The 19701-nt window shown below is 50.5% G+C and overlaps 1 protein-coding gene across 7 annotated transcripts in view; it reads right to left on the reverse strand.

The window, feature by feature from the left end:
- Sema4d (semaphorin 4D) overlaps nt 1-19701 on the reverse strand; it is a 103774-nt gene that overhangs the window by 41192 nt on the left and 42881 nt on the right. For 5 of the 7 annotated variants that reach the window (XM_085699519.2, XM_085699517.2, XM_085699513.2 and 2 more), the window contains one exon: nt 8263-8330. The exons of the other annotated variants lie outside the window; for them this stretch is intronic. The gene's annotated coding sequence lies outside the window, so the exon portion shown is untranslated. The remainder of the gene's footprint in view (nt 1-8262; nt 8331-19701) is intronic. 7 annotated transcript variants of the gene reach the window in all.

Below are 19701 nucleotides of genomic sequence, written 5' to 3' on the forward strand. Positions count from 1 at the left end.
CACACATCAGGACCCGTTCCTGAGCCTACTGGCCCTGCCCACCAGAGCCCAACACACCAAACTGTGCCACACTGGCTGCCCTGCTACACAGGTAGGCCGCACCTTTGAGTGCAGCCAGTAGGAGATGACAGGGCACAACAGTTCCCAGATGTGGACCCAAGGCTGGCACAGCATCTACCTACCTGCCAGGCCTCCCCTGCCTCCCACAGGAGAGGGCCAGCTGCTCCTACATCTCTATCCAGCCCTCTGTCCTGTCCTCAAGTGCAGCCCCGACAGGCTGTCTGGCTTCCACCCCAAGACATTTATAAGCGTTCTCAAGCCAGAATAGCCTGAACCCCTCCTTCCTCCGAGGAGTGGAATATTCTAGGCCACTGCAGCTGATCTTTTCCTCAAGTGACTGGTTGCTATAGCTCAAAAGCAATTATAGGAGACATACAAAAGAAAGACTGCAGTTATAGGGTGTGGTGTCACAGAACAGGGGTCAGCCCAGACCTAGCCCTACCCTACAGATTCACAGCAGCTCAGCACCAAGTGGGTAAGTCCTATCCTCATCCAACCAGAGGAGCAGAAAGCCAAGAACTGAGGCAGCGGCTGGGAAACACAATTATGAAATCTAGGTTCTGCTGAGCAAGTCCACAGTGCACCCTGCCTAGCAAGAGCCCATTTTCCTGCAAGAATAAGGAATGGAGATGTGAACTGCTGGGGTACAAGTCATGGGCATTCTAAAGCCAGGGCCAATTTCCTCCAACGCTGAGCGCCCACACTGCTGATGAAAGGGCTGAAAGGCAGGATAGCCATGCACCCTGATCTTGAACACCCTCTGGGTCCAGAGCTTCTGCAGCATGCCCAATAAGGGTCTAAGCACAGAAGGCCCTGTGCTTTGCAGAAACTAAAGATGGCCAGGGCAAGGGAGCTGTGACAGGCAGGAGGTCCTCTGATTTGTGTGCACACGGTTCCAGTTGTGAGGGTCCCAGGTGACATCCTATGAGGTTGAACAGCAGCCAATGTCATGAAGGTAGGGGTCACATGCCACTCTGCGGCCTGCTTCAAAAATTTTTTTTAATCAGAAAGCCTTCCTTCAAGGGCTAAGGTGTGTATTTCCATTGTTAGAGTGCTTGCCTATCATGCGCAAACTCCTGAATTCAATCCCCAGCACTTCATAAACCCAGGCACGGTGATGCAGCAGCAGGTGGAGGCAGAAGAAAGGAAAGTTCAGGGCCATCCTTGGCTACATAGCTTGAGGTCAGCCTGTGCTACATAAGACCTGGACTGAAATAAAATTAAAAAATACAAACAGAAAGAAGAAAGGGAGGAAGGCAGTTCTTCCGAAAGTAAAAGTTGTACACAAAAGTAAAAAAGTATGCAGGCCTTAAATCGTAATGCAGAGGCAGGGGTTGCTCGGTGAGTTCACGGCCAGTTCGGTCTACATAGCGAGTTCCAGGTCAGCCAGGGCTACAAGTAAAACCCTGTCTCAAATAGACAAATGAAAAGGAGTATTGGATGTGGCAGTACACACCTTGAATCCCAGCACTCTGGGGGAAGAGGCAGGCAGGTCTCTGTCTACACGGTGAGTTCCAGGTCTGCCAAGATTGCACAGGGAGACCCTGGCTCAGAATTTAATTAATTAACTAGTAAATCAAATGTTTAGTGGCAGAGTACTTGCTTAAGTTTATATAAAACCCTGAGGGAAGGAGTGGGGTGCAGGGGACCAGACACAGAGAAAGAATTTGCCCACCTGTGAACTGTGAAGCACAGACCCTGTGCAGAGCCCAGAACAAGGGGCAGATAGGAGCGCTTGGGCCCAGACCAGACACAGCACAGTGCCCTCAGCCTGGGAGCGAGCTGATGAACATGCATGCTGCTTGTAAGGGCGCTCCACTATGACACAAAGGACAGGAGACAATTCAGACACTACAAAGAGACAGACCCCCCTAGCTGGGAGACACATAGATGTGCATGTTGTATAGGGTGGTGAAGAGCCCCCCCCCCTAAAGTTTACCTTCAGCAGCAGCACAGGACTTCAAAAACCCCAACTTCCCCTTCCCAGAGCTGTGAGTGTAACAGGACACACATATCCCTGAGCTTCAAGATGAAACCCTCACCTAGGTAAGACACAAGGGATGGGAGACCCAGGAAGGCACTGGCCACTACAGCATGCTCACCCACCTCCAGCCCCATCCACTGTCTGGATCGATGGTAATGATGGCCACCCAACCTGTAAGCCTGTCTTGGGTGCACCTCCTTCCCAGTCCATCTGCCCTCCCCAAGCTCAGCAGCTTTCCCCTTCCCTTCCTCCCAGCTTGCTCACCCCCCTGCCTCTGATGCTTCCTGCTTCATTCTAGGTAACAGGATCCTAAATGTTCTTAGGTGGGCAGAACGCCCAGTTCAACATATTTCTAAGTGGCCCCGGTTCTAAGTGGAAATTACTAGAAACAATTCCACAGATTTGACTGACAATAGCATTCTGACCCTAAGCTCATCCTCATGCTCCTACCTGGAACTCAGAGTTGATGTCTGGAGCTCTAACAGCCATTCTATGAACATAAAAATAAGGATCTCAGAGCTGGGTGGTGGTAGCGTATACTTTTAATCCCACCACTCGGGAGGCAGAGACAGGAGGACCTCTGTGAGTTCAAGGCCAGCCTGGTCTACAAGAGCTAGTTCCAGGACAGCTAAGGCTATTACACAGAAAAATCCCGTATACAGAAGTTTCTTTCAAACCTGATGCCACAGCCCAAAGAAACATACATAGGCTTATATTAATTATAAACTGTTTGGTCTATTAGCTCAGGCTTATTATTAACTAGCTCTTACAACTTAAATCAATCCATAATTTTCATCTATGTTGAGCCACGTGGCTTGGTACCTTTTCTCAGTGCAGTATTCTCATCTTGCTTTCTCTGTGTGTGGCTGGTGACGGTGTCTCTGCCTTTCTTCTTTCCAGAATTCTTCTAGTCTGATTGCCCCACCTATACTTCCTGCCTGCTACTGATCAATCAGTGTTTTTTGTTTGTACAGGGTTTCTCTGTAGCTTTGGAGGTGTCCTGGAACTAGCTCTTATAGCCCAGGCTGACCCTGAACTCACAGAGATCACCCTGCCTCCGCCTCCTGGGAGCCGAGCTAATCAGAATTTTATTGAACTAATACAAGTGATAAATCTTTACAGTGTACAAGAGCATTATCCCACAGCAAAACTCTGTCTCAACACCCCCTAAAATAAATGAATAAATGAACAAATGAATGAACAAATAAATAAACAAATAAGGGTTGCACTCTATGACCTGCAGAGTGACGTCAAGGAGGCTGGTCCCTGACACCCCAGCTAAGGCTCTGCGCCTGCATCTTCCTGCAGTCTAAGAATGAATTATTACCAAACACATTTGAAATGGAGCAATTAGAGCTCCAGGGGAAGAGAGACTGGTCTATAGTGGAAGTGTAATCAATATACACTACCATGGCCTCACGTGCAGTCTCGGTCCCTAAAGGAGGGTGTTGGGGCAGGGGAGGAACTCATGGGAGCACTGGGGAGGGGCAGAGGTGCAAGACAAGGGGCCGAGAGCAGGAGCTTCAGCTTGGGCTCAGTACAGTCCCTGGAATGGGAAAGACAGGACACAAGCTAATGCAAATTTTAAGGAAAATACCAAGTGGCTGAAATAACAGAAGCTCCTCACTGCTCCAGGGTAGTCAGCCTGACCAGGGCTGCCCTTGGATACAAGCTTTACAAAATGTATCAGCTAGGACTGGAGAGGCGGTTCGGCAGCGAAGAGCAGTTGCTGCTCTTAGATAGAGAACCTGGGTTTCAATCCCAGGACCTACGTGGCATCTCACAACCATCTGAAACTCCAGTTCCAGGGATCTGACGCTACCTTTCTGGCCTTCGATGGCAGCCGGAAGCAGCTCCTCTGGCAAGCCTGACTAACTGTAAAGACAGTAGGAAGTGTGGGGCTCACCGTGGTCCTCAAACATCCCCACCCTGGGCTGACCCTGACGCTGCTTACAGAAGCACAGGACTGCCCAGTCAAGCCGCGCCCACGGCGGCAGCATCTCCTGCCCAGTAGACCCAACCCCACAATGCGGAGCACAGTTATTTCATGGGCAGACACTAGAGGGCCACAGCCTTGCCGAGACCCTGATGCTCTTAAAAAACACACCCCAGGGACCAGTCAGAGCCTAGAGGGATGGGGGACAGAGAAGTGGAAAAGGAGGGGGAGGAGGAGGAGGGCTGTTGGGTCTGACCCCCCCCCCCACTCTTCTTTTCCTTTTTTTTTCCCCTCTACACTACTGTTTGGTGTAATTTAAAACTCACTTTAAACAAAGAGACTGCCACTCCCACACAGACAGGCCGCCACAGTGCCTTCCAGGAAAGCTCCACAGTCATCCTTGAATGCCAAGTTCAGGACCTTGCTCTCTGTGTTTAAATTTAAACAAACGGATGTAACACCTTTCCCTCAGGGGAAGTTGAGGTCTCCCACTGACAGCTGAGGCCCTCTTGCTTTCTGCGGTGACAGTGAATCGTCACTATAGTGCTCTCAGAAGAGGGCCTGACATCCCATGAAAGACAGGGTCACAGAGGAGCCCATGTACCACACCGAGAAGGAAGACCTGCCTGCTGGAAATCCAGGAGAAAGAGCTGCAGACAGTCCCTCCCCGCAGTCCGCCTGGGCTGTCAGAAGGCAGCTCTCCACCTCCAGGGAACCCTGAAAAATCTCAGCAGGGGCTGCAAGTGAAAAACAGGAACAACCCCCAGCCAGAGCAAGGTCAAAGAGTGGTGAGCACCCAGCTCAGGTCTGGGACCATTAATAACCTGAGAGCACTGTGTGTGTACGTGTTTGTGCCTGAGTGCATACACTGTGCATGCAAATCTGTGTGCATCGTGTACACACTCATGTACATGGCCACACCTGCAAATGCCAAGTTAAATGTGAATCTGTATGTAACACACACACAGGTGCATGCATACACATGTGCACACATATCTATATCTGCAGATGTGTGCAAACATGCATGACTATATGCTTGTGTGTGCATGCATCTGCAGTTATGCCCCTAGGGGTGTGTGTGTGTGTATAAACATTGCATCTTAGAGGAGATACCATTAGGTGCTCCGATTGCGACAAGATGGCACAAAGACTTTTAAGCATCCTTCCTGGGCACCTCAGCAAACACAACAGCGGATCTTGAATGGCTATGGTAGACTGTCCCCTGAACTCCAACCCCATGAAGACACTGGCCACAGGAGCCTGCTCTGTCTACTTCCTACCTGCTCATTTGCTTAGACAAGAAGGTGAAACTGGCTGCTACAGGACAGAGGAGAACCTAGTCACACCTTCCCCCCAGCTGGGTGTGGCCCTCCAACCACTCCCTGCCAGCCACTCGCCAGGCACTCCACCCCCACAATGCTGATGCCACTAGTCCGAACCCTGAATTACAGAGGACCTGTCCCTTGAGAGTTCCAGGAGGGGCCCAGGAGCTCCTGAATAGCTGCCTAACACAAAGCTGTTGTCCCAGCTTTGGTGTTCCCAGGCCCAGGGGCATATCCCCAGAGCCAAGGTCTCCAGCTGGCAGGGATGTGTTCTACTGTAGGAACCTGGCAAGGCACAGCTCGTGGGAGCAGCTGGGCCTCACCATCTAGGTCAACATTCAGTCTCAAGCCACGTGAGCAGGCAAGGCTCAGATGATGCCTCAAATGGGCTCTTACCCCACCCAGCTCACGCCCCAAACCTGAGTACTAGGTGGGTGGGTGCTGTGCCAGATGGGAAGTCAGCATGCAAAGCAGGACGTGGGGCGTGATGGCCACGGTGCCTACAGAACAGCAGTGGTGATGGGGTGTGCACTAAGGAGGAGGTAGAGCCAGGAGTGAAGTGGAGTTCCATGGGGGACTAGCGGTCACCTGCAGAGACCTGGGCAATGGCATGCTTAAACTTCAGACAGATCTTGACACCATCTCTTCCTACGGGTTTTGTGGCATGAGGGTGGCATTCTGTCACCTCCTTGGGCCCAAGAAGTACAAGCCTGGCCTCACAATTTCCAGGACTCCAGGTATTGGTCCTGGATCCCAGAGACAGTACAGGCCTGTGCAGTGGCTGGTCAGTCCCAGCCAGAGGGTAATCTTCAGCTGCCACCGTGAATGTTCTTGTGACATCCTAAACTCCTGTGTGGAGTCCCAACTCTCAGAGTGATGGTGATCGAGGTGGGTGAGGTCTTTTCGAGGTTATGAGGTCACAAGGATGCCCCTCCTAAGGATGCTCCACAGAACTATCTCCTTCTCCCTTTCCACCAGGCATAATGGACAGTCAGGAACAAGCCCTCGCCAGACATTGAATTGACAGTGGTTCAATCCTGGGCAGCAGCCCACAGAACTGAGACCGCTGTACTGCTTACAATGGAGAACCAATTAATAGCAAAACCCAGTCCGGAGAGGCCAGTACCAGATATACTAGCAGAGAGTACTTACTCAGGAGGTCAAAGACAGTGGTGCTTTGGTCCCCCAAAGAGAGAAAGGAAACTTCCGTCAAAGATGCTACAGAGCACCTCGTTTGTCTTTTTAAGGCTCCTTTCTTATAGAATGTTTTCTAGCTGCATGGATGGCACCACGGTGTCTGACTCCTCTAAAGAAATGTAAACTGAAATGCCACAATGTGTCCCTGAGTCTCCCCTAGTCAGTGCTGCTGGTGTTGGAGGACAAAGGATTTTTTGGAGGGAAGGGGCAATAGAAATTAAGCCATGGCAACATTCCACCCCCCTGGGGGCTTCAGGATGCATCACTATGAACAGTGAGGACAAGAACCTACTATATTATTTGGACTGCAGAAACCGTCTCTGGTTCCTTGACTGGAACAGGCCAGCAGGTGCACCTAAGAAGACAGTGCACAGTCAGAGACCAGAGTGGGTGTGCCTGGGTCATACTGTGCCTGCTGCACACCTTCACAGCATTCCGAGGAAGGTGTAAGTCGGCATGGGACTGATGGCCCATACTGTTAAGAGGAAGCATTGTTCTGCACAGAGACAGACACTTTCCTCTGAGGCTGGTACTCATGGGGACCGGGACTCTTACTATTTAATGTGGCACTCGGTGCATGAAATTGCCCATACTTTCAAATTCCTCATAGCTAAGGAACCTTAGAAACATTTCAGAGACCAATGAAATTCAAAGACAAATGGTCAGTCAAAAGGAGGAAGAGAAGGAGAAGAAGGAGGAGAAGAAAAGGAGAAGCAGCAAGACAAAACTTGGAGGCCGGTGCACACTTAGACTTCCTGAGGAATAATGAGGTCTCGCGCCAGTGAGGCGGCTCCGTGAGTAAAGACGCTTGCCATGTGAGCCTGACGACCCGAGTACAATCCCTGGTACCCATGGTGTGGAGAGAACCAATTTTGAAAGTTATCCTCTGACCTCCACTGGCAAGTCATGGCATGCATGCACGTGCCTGGGCTCCCGTAAGTAGTCTCTGCCCCAACACACCCAGATATCCGTGCTATACATGTGTATAACTAACCAGCATCCACACCCCCAGTGAGGGCTTCCCTCCTCACCACAGCCCGGCCAGGCTGTCTCTGAGGAAGAAGCAAAGTTGTTACTTATGTCACCGTGCACTGACTGAGGAAGAGGAGAAGGATGAGGGACGATGGGTTTTTAAACACTTTCTGATTATTTCTTAGTGTTGTCCAGTGAAACTGTATCACAAATCCTGGATCGAGTGCCCTCAGGAGCCCTCTTCTGGTACTATGCCTTCCCACGGCAGGAAGGCGAAGGCCAGTGTGGGTGCTGTAACCCACACCATGTTGGAAGGAAGTGCTGGTCAACATACAGAGACAACTGACACTGGACCCACACTCACAAATACACAGGCAAGCACAGCCATATGGAAGATACAGGCACATACATAAAGTCAAACACACAAATGCAGAGCCGTAAACACACAGGGTCATGGACACAGGGGCATGGCCATGTGTCTTTTCTATGCCCCAGGAAAGAAGAGAAAGCACACATGGGGTGCACACAAGGGCATCATGTCATCAGCAGTCACAACCCAGAAGGGATGGGAGTTGGAGGAGAACATGAGAAAGGGAAGGTAAGGTCATCAGGGGCATCAGTGGCCAGCATCAAAGCCCCATGCTGCCCTGAGGGACGGCAGCAGTGTCTCAGTCTTGGCTCCAATGTACACACAGCAACAAGGTACCTAACTGTCCATTAGAGACAATGGAGGTTTCTAGAAGGTATCAGTTGCTTACCTGGGCATACAAATCAAACACAAAATTATTTACCTGTACTGTGCGTGGGTCTCTGAGGTCAGTCTTGGCACTCACAGAATGGAATCTTCAGGAAGATTGCACTGAAAGTATTGAGAAACCAAGAGTCAAGGCCCCAGGTCCTCCACCCTCAGCTCAGCTTGGCTTCCAGATACTCATACAAATTTCTATTTAAACTTAGGCCCCAGGCAGATGACCTTTCTCCCCAGGACCTATGCGGCTTGTACACTTCAAAGGAAGTGAGGTGCTGGGTAGCCAGCAAAGGGGAAGTACAGTTTGGGTCGGCTGGCGCTGGCCTCACCACACGCTACCACTTCTCCTTTCTTTCTTTTTCCTTCTCTAAAAAAAAAACAATCAGAGAGATGGCTCAGAGGTTTAGAGCATTGGCTGCTCTTCCAGAGGACCGGGGTTCAATTCCCAGCACTCATATGGCAGCTCACAACTTTCTGTGGCTCAAGTTCCAGGGGACCTGACACCCTCACACAGACGTATATGCAGGCAAAACACCAATGCACATAAAATAAGAATAAGTAAATTTTAAAAAATTGATTTCGCCAGGTTGCTGCTCGATTGCCCAGACTAGCTTCAAATTCAGTATTTTCTTGCCTCAGCCTCCCCACTGCAGAGACTTCAGGTGTATGTCACTACACCCTGACGCCTCAAACATTTTTGAGTAACATAAGCCATGTATGTGCGTGCACACTGCCTGCCACAGAGAGCAGAGTTCGTTCACTGGAAAAAGAATCACCAGGCTCAGTTAGAAAGCTTACCTAGCATGCAAATGACCCTGGGCTCTGTCCCTAACACTGTATAAACTGGGCCTGGTGGTACAAGTCCGCAATCACCCGCAAGGCAGAAACGGGATGATCAGGAATTCAAAGTCATCTTTGGCTGCAGAGGAAATTCAAGGTCATCCTGGGCTGTGTGAGACCCCGACTCAAAAACAAAGACAAGTATAATCTAATCGCCTTATTCCTCTCAGATTCTTAAAAACTCCAATTACACTTTATTTACTTATTGAGTGTGTGTATATGTGGGGGCACACTCGCCCACAGCACGTGTGGAAGTTCAAGGACAACTTGTAAGAGTTGGTTCTCTCCGTCTACCATGTGGGACCCAGGGATCTAATTACGGTAACTGAGGTAGGCGGCAAGCCACTTTACCGGCAACATCTCATCGATCCTTATTTCAGATTTGTATCGTTTTCATCGTCCCAAGGAAACAACAATAACAACAAAAAGAAACTACAGACGACAGAGTCACAGGAACTAAATGGGTGCTCGCCCCCTGTCTCGTTTGTTTGGTTTTAGGGGATGCTGGGACAGAACCCAGAGGCCGGTTCACACTAGGTCAACAGTCCACCTCTGAGCCGTACCTCAGCCCCTCTCTTTTCTTCCATGGTAGTTTTAAAGCCAACCAGAAATAAGCAGCCTCCGTAGAGTGAGGCCAGGCTTCTGTAGTGCATCCACAAGCAGCAGGGACAGAGCCATCCAAACAGGTTGCCTGAACCTAGTGACTCCGTGCCATCCATCGCAGAGGGACAACATCCACGCTGTGGACAGCTGGAGGCCAAGTGTTGGAGGAGCCTGCAGGGCCAGGAGTGGGCCAGACTGAGCCCAGTCCCAGTGGCTTCCCTAGCCTGCTGAATCCTAGGCCACTCTGGATTGGACTTTGCAAATGATACAAGGTGATCCACTCAAATGGTCCTCTCCCGTCACAGGGGTAGCAAGAGGGGGCAGTCTCCTGGGGTCAGGACAGAGAACAATTTAGGGGGACAAAGGAAGTGATTTACGCAGGAGAGGAAGGCTTAGAGAGCAACGTGAAGGCCTAGAATGACGAAAAAGTCCCTTAGGGAAGGCTTTCTATATATTTGCCACTTCATGAATGGAGGAACCTTGTCATTTTGTGAATGAGGGAACAGCCAGGGCTGCTCCATACAGCCTGATCAGAGCTCATCACCTCTGTTGCAGGGCAGGGATGGCAGCATTGACCCTTTGTCCCTAGAGGTTTCTGTGTCCCTCTAATACATGGCCTCTGATAGATGGACTCACTGTTTGTGCCCATTTCCTGCCCACCAAGGTTCCCAAGTCCCTATCCAGTCTCTGACCCCAACCAGACCCCAAATTCAAGTCACGCCTGCTTCTGGCTGCAGCAGCAGCAGCTCAGACGCCAGGCCTCCAGCGTGTTCACCGTTTACTCAGACCGTTTTCTTCTGCTTCCTCAACACAAACCACACAAGATATAATTAGTTCTCTCACTCCAGTCAGCCAGCCATGGACTCCCCCTGCATGGGTATACGATGGCACCTTAGCCTCCTCAACACAGCACCTACTGGCGGCTTGCAGGATGAAGGACGAGGAGAGAAAGACTTCCCATTTTCAGAAGCCAGAGAAACCTGCCTTTCTCTCGCCTCTAGGACAGAAGCTAGGGTGGCCCCACATTCCCAGCAGAAGTAATTGGATCAACAGGCCCTAAAGTCGAAACTACCAAAGTCTGGCTCCTTCAAGCTGGCCTTAAGGAAGTTGCTGGGGCTCTCTGGGTCTGTTTTTCCCTTCAGAAGACAAGCTGACAAACAGTGGTGACCCAAACAGCAGCTGCCGCGGACGGTCACTGCCTCACCTGGAGGTCTGAGGATCTGAGGTTGATCTCTGTGAGGGGCTTCATTCTGAGCATGGCACCCACTGAAGATGGAGCTGCTGAGTGTTAACTGGGTAGCAGTCTTGTTACCGGTGGCATGCAGCCTGTCACAAAGGCCTCCCTGAGATGGCCCAGCCACACACAAAAAGAGCAGAGTGCAGCTGCATCTGCTTTAAGTGTACCAGAAGCATTTTAAGAGTCTGGGCAGAGGTTGAACTCAGCTCAGGTGGTGGAATGCTTGCCTGGCACGTGTGAAGTCTAAGGTGTGACACCCAGCACCGTTCAAAACCGGGTTTGGTGGTGGGTGCCTGGCTATAATCCTAGCTGTGGAGGCAAAGGCAAGCAGACAAGGATATCCTCAGCGACATAGCAAGTTCAAGGCCAACCTGGGCTACAGGAGACCCTGCCTCAGTCCTCTTTCCCATATACAACAAGGGTTTTGAAGCACTATGCCCTGCAATGACCACAGGCCTGGATGGCGTATCTTGAACTCCAGAACCCCCACCAGTCTCAGTGGCAAGCACAGATTGGCGGGGAGCGCAATGAGACGCGGTATGTAGCAGGATCCCCAGACCCCTGGCCTTGTCCAGGGCTGTGGACTGTGGGGCTCCCCCTGGTCCCTGTCGCTCTCAGCCCCATTCCATGCAGAGGTGATGGATGAGCACACGGCATGAGACGGCCAACTGGGATTTGTCTTCTAAGTCCCCAGCCACTAAATGCTACCCTAGCAAACTGCTTTCATCTCCAGCAATTCCTCGGAAACACACAACAAAAGATCAGGCCATATTAAAAGGGTCATAATCAAGATTCGCAAGACAGGGAGGCCTAGGTCAGTGGGCAGTTATCTCCTGACTCCTTTCTAGGGATGTGGCACACCCATGGGAGGGGCTGCCTGCTCTTTATAGCCCCCCCCCCCGCCAGCACGTTCAAGCTCCCCTAGTTTGCCTGATCAGGGTTTCCAGCCTAACTGCCAACTGTCATACTACCTCCCCCTGGAGATCCCAAACCATACCTCAGCAATTTCACCACATCTTAAGGTTCTGTTAACTTTTGTTTTTTTTTTTTTTTTTTTTTTTAAGATAGTTTTTACTGTGTCATCAGACCTGGCCTCAAACTCCTAAACACAAGTTGTCTTCCTTCCTGCTGAGCCTCAGAACAGCATACCTTTGCTTCTTCTTCACCTTTTTTTTTTTTTTTTAATTTGTTTTTCTTTTTTGAGATAGGCTTTCTCTGTATAGCCCTGGCTGTCTTGGAACTCACTCTGTAGACCAGGCTAACCTCAAACTCAGAGATCCACCTGCCTCTGCCTCTCTAATGTTAGATTTAAGGCTTGTGCCACTACGCCCAGCTGAATGTCCCTGCTTCTTAACCACAGTGGAACCAAAGCTGCCAACGTTTTTATTGACGCTCAGCATGTGGTCACTGTGGACATCTTGTGAGACAAGACAACAACTTTACACACCGCATGCCTGTGACAGGAAGAGGCAAGTGTTGCGAAGTCTTGCTGTGCTTTTCTCAAGCTGAGGGTGCCAGGGTTCCCCGTGCTCCCAAGACAGTTATGGTGCAACTGTCGCCATGTTTATAGCCTGATTCTCTAGTCTCTAAATACCAAATGGCCCTCAGGCAAGATGTAAAAGGCTAGCAGAAGACTGAGCAAGGAAGGGTGCCTCAGTCAAGTCTTTTGACACATGTGCTCTGGTGCATTAGCATAGTCCACACACACACACACACACACACACACACACACACACACACACACACGAACACTCCAGAGGTTGATTCGATGTGATCCATAGATTACAAATGATCCTTAAACTCATACTACGCATTCTCTCAAGCCACTCACAGGAGCTATTTCTTTTTGACTTCCGTTAAGAACAGTGGCTGTCAGGAATCACCAGCACTGGGGTAGAAACTGATCCAGAAAGAAAGACGGACTCATCAGAACTGCACTCACGGTGTCCCTGAGGCAGCTAGCAGGGCCCAGAAGGGACTCACTATCATTAGACCCAGAAATCAGAAATCGTTCTGCACACTCCGAGTAGGAAAAGGAGAACCCGAGCAACCTCACTGTTCCTCTAACGAGAGCCCCTCGGCTCCCGGCAGCCTAGATCCCTATATAGGGCACCAGGGCCTGGAACTCTGGGGTGAATTTGAGACCCTGGCCCTAAGTGTCTCTGATCTGGTGAGCCTTACAACAGCAACAGGCCAGGGATGTCAGAGCAGGTCTCCTGTTCTGTGCTGTGCCAGTTCCTAGATGAATCAGATTGTGAAGCCCGGTGGGTCACTCACAGGGAGTATGAAAAAGCCAGTGAGTCACTGGCACCAGACACCAATGTACCATCATCTTCCACCAACATAGCTGCATCTCTTTGGGGGCACAGGAAGGAAATGGACTCATCCCTAAGTACAGGGAAAAGAATACTCGGTGGATATGCAGAACTGCCTCACGTTAAGACTGGAGCATCAAACCTTAGAAATCCCAGAAGCTTCTTAGAAAAGCCAATTCCAGAACATTCTTTCACCAAGATAAGCTAGGCTGCATATACAAACAACAGGTGGTCCTGGAGCCTTATCCCTGCCTCAAGACAATAATTTGTCCTTAACTAAGCTCACTGCCCACTCCGCAGACCCAGAACATTCCAGGCCTTTCCACGCCAATGAATGTGAAGAGATCCCCTAGTGAAAGGAAGACCCTTCACATGCATCCACCAGGTCCATTCCATCTTCCCCGTGTGTCCGCAGGCAGAAGAATGCAGGTGGCAGTGACCTTAGGGTCCCAGATGCAGAGCAGAGGCAGCTGTGCAAGGGGGAGAGGCTCTACTCTTGAAGCCACCAGGGGCTGCCCTTGTTCCAGGGCTGCCAGGCATCCATGCATTTAGAGGCACAGAAAGTCGGGGCTCAGGGAGACAGCTGGGTGGGTAAAGTAAACCTGAGGACTTCAGTTCAATCCATAGAGCACACGTGAAAAAACCACATGTGGTGGTCCAACATGAGTAGACTCGGGGCACGGGCCTCAGGCTTCTATACTTGCACACCGTACTTGCTTATGTAAGAGTGCCCACACATATGTGAACATGCACTCATACAAATACACATGCAAAAACCATTGGGTCTGGGCTGGAAGTGCACACACTTGTCCTTATTCCTTACACTACTTGTAGTGTGTACCTGTATTCACATTAGCAACCCCAAGAAGATAAAGGCTGTGTGTGTGGGGGGGTGCAAGATCCACACAGACACCGAATGTTCCATAAGTAGCTCGATCATGGTGGATTTATCTGTCTCGAGGTGAAATAGAACTGATGTCCACAACAAAAGGTGAGAAAATCACAAGCTGTGAGTCAGACAACCTTTGGGGAGGGGACAGGGGGTAAACACAGTGTTCAGGGAACAATTCAGTCATGGGCAGGGGATTTCAGCACAGGGAGTGAATGTATCACAAAATTTCACAAGGAGAGGAAGTTCTTAGCAACATTGCCCCAATCAGCAAGGCCTGTCCAGCTCTACCCAACGCACCCATTAGACACACCCAGCCTCATCTTACCTCCACCAACAAGCAGAGGGTCTGCAAACCCTCTGGACCCAGCTCTACAGTCCCCTGTGCAGAGGGCCTCAGATGAGGGCAGTGAGCTGGGACCTGACAGTTCTGTCACGTTTACGTCCTTGGCTATGCCATCCCACAGGCTCAAGGGGATGCCAGCTTGGAGATATTTATCTCCAAGGTGGTTTCTGAACAAAATTATCCTCCTAACATATGCTCACCCATTAGGAAGGGTTAAGTAAATAATAACAGCAGGGTGTACAACACAGGCAGCGCAAGCCAGGCGTGTCAGCGGTTCTCAGCAAGCACAAACACAATACAGTACTGCATGCAAAACACGTAAGTCAGGGCTACTCACTAAAATCACAGTCCCAAGGATGGCGTCTGGAGGCTGGGCCAGGCAACTCCACCCGGACCCACACCTGGAGGGGCAGCAGCTCCGGCTTTTGAGGTGCACGTGGGTCTCACATAGGCAGCACCTAGGCTGACCTGGAAGTTGTCACCTGCACACAAACGGAACTACCTGCATTCGGTTCAGTGGGATTCTAGAGGCATTGTAGACATCCTCTTTGAACTCTTCCGGGTCTTCTACGTACGTGGCTGGGGTCTTCAGTCCGTATTAGCCATAGTAGCACATGCACTGCTTTCAACCACAGCTGTTCCCACCTCGGCATCCTCTCTTCCAACGCATCTTGCCTTGGTATCGCCACCAGGCGTTCCTGACATCTAAAGCCTCATCCACACTGAGATCTGCATCCTCAAAACACCAAAGCCTGGTGCACACTCAGGGTTACCTCTCAGGTACTTATCACCTCAGGCCTGTGCCTCTGTGGTCTTCACAGCTGTGCTCTGTGGTCCACCCTCTCCCTGCCACCCCCACACTCTGAGCCAGAGCCACAGTGAGACTACCGGCACCAGCTGTAACCTGGGCCCAGTTTAGCGTCTATTAGAGCTGACCTCCAAAGGTGCCTGGGCTGCGGTGAGGTTACTGAAATAGACCACTGGTTGTGGTTTGATTCCTCTCCTGAGCCACAGGAGATGGAGTTCAATAAAAATCCATAAGCTCCCTAGTGCTTGAGAGGCAGAGACAGGCAAATCTCTCTGAGTTCAAGATCCGCCTCATCTATAAAGTGATTTCTAGACCAGCTAAGGCTGAGACCCTGTTTCAAAACAAACAAAAAAACTTGTAATTTCACTTAAAGCATGGTGTGATTTTACTTAGTTTACTAGGTCATATGGTTCTTGGGTGCAAATTCTACATATGACAACATTGTATATGATGTCAGAAATCTAGACATGCCTGAAGGAGAAATCAACCTAAAAACCAACTCTCCATCTAGAAAAGATGGCTCAGTAGCTCAAAGCACCTGCTCCTCTTGCAGGCGACCCAGTTCCAAGCATCCATGTTGTGCAAATCAATTGCCTATAACTGCAGCACTGAGGGGAGCCAACAAGTTCCAGTCTCCATAGGCACCCGCATGCACACAGCCCACAGTCACACACACATGCACACACACACATATACACACACACATACACACATGGGGTGGGGGGACGGAGGAAGGACAGAGGGAGAGAGAGAGGGGGAAGGAGGGAAGGAAGGAGGGGGAGAGAGAGGGAGAGAGAGAGAGAGAGAGAGAGAGAGAGAGCACATGTGGAACTGAAAGCCCACATTAGTGCGTGGGCCACAGTGCTCAGTCTCCTCAAGCATGCAAACTGAAAAGAGGCTCCAAGCCCCAGTAGCAGCCAAGCTATGGTGGTTTGAATGAGAATGGCCCCCATAGGCTCACATATTTAAATGCTTGATCCCTAACTGGTGGCACTGGTGGGAAGGATTGTGAAGTATGGCCTTGGAGGAGGTGTGTCACTGGGGTGGGCTCTGAGGTTTCAAAAGCCCACTCGAGGCCCAGGCTTACTCTCTCAGCCTCGAACTTTTGGATAAGGCGTGAGCTCTCAGCTAACTGTCCCAGTGCCATGTCTGCCTACCTGCTGCCATGCTCCCTGCCATGACAGCCACAGACTCTGACCCTCTGTAATTGCAAGTGTCCCATTAAATGCTCTTTTATCACTGGCCTTGGTCACAGTGTCTCTCCACAGCAATAAAAAAGTAGCTAAGACAAAACCTTCTCCAAGCACTAGAGAGAGGTTTCCAGAGCCAGCCTGGAGGTAGAGAACAGACACAGAAGTGGCCTGGAGAGGCTGGGGGGACACAGAGATAGGTGCTTAAGTGCAAAGTGGCCAGCAATGGCAGTAGTGGTGCCACTTAGGGCTTGGGTCCCGTCCACAGGATCCATGCTCACCAGCCCGGCATGTGCAGCCACGACACTATGTGAAGAGAAGCAGGGAATCACATTCCTCCTGCCTGTGCTGGGTGTCCATGGCACCTTAAGCACCCTGCACCCGAAACTACTGCCACCCAGAGAACACAGAAGGGCAGCCAGGCCTCTAAGCCTCTACAGGTTCACCTTGCTGGCTGGCTCCGCTTCCTGGGCACACCCAACAGAAGCACTGGGAATTGTTTTTAGCTCTGTCCTTTCTCTCTGCTCTGCCGGCCCAGAGCCTGTGGCTGCCTGTCTAGTTCTAAACATATAGTAGACTCACTAAGGGCACACCCCGGCAGGTCCCTGGGGCTGAGGCCACGCTGAACAAAGAAGGGTCTATTCCGTGGCCCTTCCTCCACTGATCAATATGGTCTAACTTTTTGGTTTGTTTTGTCTAGTATGAAATGGAGAGGAGGTGAAGGTTTTGCTGTTGCCCAAGATGGCCCTGAACTACTAAGTTCAAATGATTCCCCTGCCTTAGCTTTCTGAGTAGCTGAGACTCCTGATACACACAGCAGTGCTGGGTTCTGTCACATTTTGCTGTGCCCATCCCTCGAAAGAACTCCCTTTGGGGATACTGAGGCCTGGTGATGCCTACTATACTCCCCACCTTGCTGACCCTTCCCAGGAGTAAGGACACATAAGCCACCTTCACTGGTCCTTAAATCTCACCTATTCTCCACCAGCTGGCATCTATCCAGCACCTCTGTGCTGCCTCCATCTAAGGACTGCAGCACCTGTGGTCCACGGTGCCACTGCAAGCTCCTGCTGGGCCAATGGCAGTGGCAGCAGGTGGGCACGCTCATGGCCTCTGAACACCAACATCAGCACTGACAGAGTTCCTGCATCCCTGCTCAGCGTGCTCCATCATCACTGACCTCACCTGCCACTCAAAGGCGAAGATGCTCCTCCCCCGAGCATGCATCTTAGGGGGTATGGATGCCTCCCTGGGACCACTGTTGAAACAGACTCCAAACTCACTGCTTTGAAACAACATAGATACATCACAGAACAGTTCTAGAGGGCAGGCATGCAGAGGGCTGGCTCCAATCTCAGGGTTGCCTGGGCTCCTGGATGTACCACTGGGCTTCTCCCAGCTCTGTAGGCTGCCCGCACCAGGGACTTTCCTCCATTGCCACAACCATCAAATGGGATCCCAGTGTCCCAGGCCAACTAGGACTCGGTCACCAGCACTGCTGAGATGTGAAAGCAGGTGAGGACTCTGTGCAGTCCTGGCAGGAACGAAGATATTCTAAAGATACCCCCCCGTACCCCTCCCTTTGGCTATCAGGCTACTGAAGAAAATGGACCCCAGGAAACTGGAATTTCTCCAGGAATCTCATGCTGGGAGAAGGGCATGCCTGAAGCCTGGACCAGCCAGCGGCATTCATCTCCCAGGAAGAGAGTTCATACAGGCAACTTGTCAGAACACCTTGCAAGAGGAACTAGAGTTGAAACAACAGCTGTTCTCTAACGGCCGGGACCACACACGACCAGGACTGCTTAGCAATGCACACCTCTCAGGACCCCAAAGACGGTCCTGATATATGTGGCGAGGGTGTTCCCTCTGGACTGCTTTGCTCCTCTTTCCAATGCGATCACACTGAATAAATCTCCCTTTTCTGCTATTTGCCATTAATTATTTTTTAATTGGCTTACTGAGGACAGGTAGCCTGGCTTGTTGGGGCTGCCAGGCCCCAAGCTCTAATTCCTCCAGTAACAAAAGCTGGGCCAAGCGACATGACATCAATTTTCATTTGTGAAGGTATACTGTCTATCACACACCGGAAGGAAGGAAATGAGGCAGGTAGAAACGGATCCTTCTCTACTGCATTTCTAGGTCACTGTGGCACAACTCTCACCCTAACCCTCTTGTCTAATCCCTTCTCTGGGATTTATCACCATTTATTTAAATGGCTCTGAAGCACGAGTCTGCTTCTTTGGAGTCTGAGTTCTTTTGTGAGAGGCACCAATAGACACGGGATATTAGTCAGCTGACCTGTCTCCTCTTGGTCTGTCTTTTACTACTTTACTTCACAGGTACCAGAGCAGGGCCTGGAAAATGCGATCCCCTCCCCTCTGAAGCAGGGGAGCCCCCCCAGGCAGTACCCTGATGATTACATTCTGGGCCATCTGAATTATCAAGGGAAGTCTCCCCACCTCAAGGCCCCACACCAGATTAACATAGCTTCCACAAGGCCACCTCGCCATGTCTTGAGGGGCATTTATTCAGCCCCCTACAGATCTCCAGATTAGCACATCTGTCACTAAAATCCAAAACTGAGAAGCTCTGGCAAAAGACACTTGTGCCCCACAAAGATGGTTTCTTTTCAATAGCAAAGTTAGTATGTTTGGTAGTCCAGCACAAGCTAGCTGAAGTTGACCTCCGAAGAAAAAACCTTTACCCAACATCCAACAAAGGAATGGACTCAGAAAGGAACTCCGCTGGGCCCAGAACAGGTAGGAATTTTCCACTTGTCATCCCATAAGACGCACAACCGAGACGCTTTTCTTTCATAAATGGAAACCACTGAGATTAATGTCTACCCCTTTTCTCTGGGCCAGACTTAAAGACAAGCAAAAAACAACAACAAACAAACAAACAAACAAAAACCCCTCTCCGTACTTCTCTCGCATGCAGAAGTTAATTAACAATTAACTTCTAATTGTTAAATATTTAACTGAAGTGGGTGTGGGGAGAGACCAGGAAAGTAGAAAGGGCCCCTGAGATGGGAGAAAGGCTTCAAGGAGAATGGAGAGGAGGGGAATGGGAATGGGACAATGTCATTTGGAAGCAGAAAGGGGAATATTGGGGAGGGGGAGAATAAGACGGGGGGGGGGGGAAATCGACCAAAACTAAGGACATATCGTATGCCAATGCCATAAGGGAATGTGTTACTTTATAAACTCATTAACAAGACAAATAAGTAAACAAAAGTGTCTGTCAGCAGC

This window comes from Myodes glareolus, chromosome 14 (assembly GCF_982192425.1).
Source record: "Myodes glareolus chromosome 14, mMyoGla1.1, whole genome shotgun sequence".
Lineage (NCBI taxonomy): Eukaryota > Metazoa > Chordata > Mammalia > Rodentia > Cricetidae > Myodes > Myodes glareolus.